The sequence below is a fragment of the Chaetura pelagica genome, unplaced genomic scaffold, assembly GCF_000747805.2.
Source record: "Chaetura pelagica isolate M959 unplaced genomic scaffold, ChaPel_1.0 scaffold47, whole genome shotgun sequence".
NCBI classification, from domain to species: domain Eukaryota; kingdom Metazoa; phylum Chordata; class Aves; order Apodiformes; family Apodidae; genus Chaetura; species Chaetura pelagica.
Genome location: NW_009954140.1, coordinates 6349950 through 6350939, shown reverse-complemented (window position 1 = coordinate 6350939; position 990 = coordinate 6349950).

The window sequence follows — 990 nt, the reverse complement described above, 5'->3', positions numbered from 1 at the left end:
CCCCGCCGGGGCCCGGCTGCGCGGCGGGCAGGTGGGCACACACCGGTGCCGGTGTGGGTGTGGGTCAGCCCCGTGCGCCGGGGGTCGAGGCTCATCTCACAAGCACCGGGACAAATGCCGTGGCCTATCCCAGCCCGGTGCCGGGTACGGACAAGGCTCGGTGGGGTGGGAGGGAAGGGAGCTCTGTGCCCAACCTGGGGTACCCTAAATCCCCTGGACATCCCCTGCCCCCCAGGGCATCGCCCTGCTCTGACCCTGGGGAATTAGCGGGAAAAGGCTGGTCTGTTGGGGTGGGGGATTATGCCAAGGACTTTAAGAGGGAATTAGGGTGGGCAGTGCTGGGGAAAGGGGGAAGAGGGGCTGCGGTTGCCAGCTCCCTCCCCCGGGCTGTGCCAGCTCCGCAGGGCGTCCCGTCCCTGCCCTCTGGTGGCAGCTGGGGACAAGCAGGCTGGCACGGCACAGCCGCTGACCCGGCGTCACGCCAGCTTGGCACTGGTGTAACTGGGAGGGCGGCACTGGTGCTGGGTGCACTCGCTGCAGGGGGGGCATCATGAGTCCCTCCCTTGCAGCCAGTGGGAGACGCGTGCAGCTGGGGTGCATCGGGGGTGTCCGGGAGGCTGCAGTCTGTCCAGGTGTCTCTCCTGGAATGTCCCGAGTGTCCCCAGGGTTGGGATAATGGTTGGGAGCCAGATGCTGCAGGTCCCAGAGGTGGGGTCTTGCCCTGTGCCCAGGCTGGGGATGCTGCGCTCTGTGGACATTCCTTACCAGCACCCCTCAGGGCACCAGGGTGGGCAGAACTGAGAGGTCAGGGCTGGAGGTGCTGGTGCAGGGTGCTCCCATCCCAGAGCTGGATCCAGGCAGAGTTTTGGTCTCAGCATGGCAATTTAGGAAGCAAGGACCACCCTGCTGGCACCCAGCGGGCACCATGTCCTTGTCAGGAGCTCACCTGTGCCTGTTGGGTCCCCTGGGACCTTCAGTGCCTGCGTTCAG